Source organism: Octopus bimaculoides, chromosome 18 (genome assembly GCF_001194135.2).
Source record: "Octopus bimaculoides isolate UCB-OBI-ISO-001 chromosome 18, ASM119413v2, whole genome shotgun sequence".
Taxonomy (NCBI): Eukaryota; Metazoa; Mollusca; class Cephalopoda; order Octopoda; family Octopodidae; genus Octopus; species Octopus bimaculoides.
In genome coordinates this window covers 12,576,340-12,577,861 of record NC_068998.1, presented here as the reverse complement: position 1 = coordinate 12,577,861, position 1,522 = coordinate 12,576,340, and positions in this window count along the sequence as shown.

Sequence of the window (1,522 nt, the reverse complement as noted above, 5' to 3'; positions counted from 1 at the left end):
GTGTGGGTATTCAGGGCACTTTATTAATGTGTTCTTGATCAGAGTTGCTCTGGGACAAAGCAACAGAATAAATAAAGTTACAACTGAAAAGTTCATTTAAAAAAAAAAATACAAAAGTAAGAAAATACGCCAAAATCAAAAAAAAAGAAAGAATAAAATGCACGTGATAACGAAAAATTTTTCATTATTTTATTTTTTTTTAGAGAGAATTTTAGCAACACTTTGTTTCATAATTATTTCATCCCCGGTTGCACGTGAAAGTATACCTGTAAGAAACTATTTCATACTGAAAATAACAAACAAAAGCAAGAAAAAAATGCAAAAAACAAAAGTAGGCCAGTTCGAAAACTCATTAAAACAGTACATCACGTGATATCGACATCTGACTGGTTTTTGCAATTTTTTTTTCTTTCCTCGACAGGTTGATCACGACCAGATAAAAAAGATTAAAAATCATTCCGATGAACATTAAAAGAAAAGACAAATAACAAAAAATAACATTAAAAAATCGCATAAAAAGGAAAAGCAATAATTAAAGTAGCAACAACAACAACTATTTCTGTAAAGGGAGGATATCACAGTAAGACAAGAGAATACGTGGGAATTTTAAAATGTCTCCAGCCCGAATGAACAATTCTCATAAACGTAGTAATGTTCTCTTTTAATTAGATGCTTCTTTGACATGGCTGATGTCTCGTGTATGTAACACGTGTTAAAAATATATTCACGCAATAAGAGAAACGATAAGATAGATGTGTTTTCGTGGATGTGAATGTATGTGCGTATTAGTATGTGTGTGTGTGTTTGCTTTTGTAAGTCTATATCTGTAGGCATCTTTGCATGTATTTGTACGATGTGTCTCCGTGTTTGTTAGTTTATCCAGTCGCTTTCTCTTACCCTCTCTAGATCTTTATGTTAATTATATATACACATACCTATATATATATCACATTTCTTTATTAATGATTTTATATCTTCTCCAATGCAGTTTTTTTTTTCTCATCATTAAGACTCCTAGTTGCATCACGGTTTCAAGGTCTTCACAGTTTTAACATCTGTACGAATTGGTTGTTGTTGTTGCCGTGATTATTTCCGAGAGTTGATCGTAGGTCGCAATCATGGGTTTGATGTTTAGTTAATGATGTCATTATCGCCGTGTAGGAACCTTGAACAACTGACTTCTGTTTCTTTTCAGAAATAAGGGAGTGGCTATTAATTATTTTATGTTTTGTTCAAAGTGACAGGAAAATGTTTAACATCATGACCTTTTTGCAAGGCCTCGAATACTAATGGTAGTAAAATGTGGAAGTGACCAATGACTCTCCTCAGATTAAAGACCTTCCCCCAATTCCTGAATAAGTTGAATTCCCCAAAAGAAAATCAAGGCTCAGATAGTTTGACTAAGTAGGTGACGGATTGAATGTATAATTCAACAATGATATCAAGCCATCCAGTGATTGATACCGGAATGCAATATCAGTGTATCCATTTTTGTCTTGAGTTGGAATATTAATACAGATTC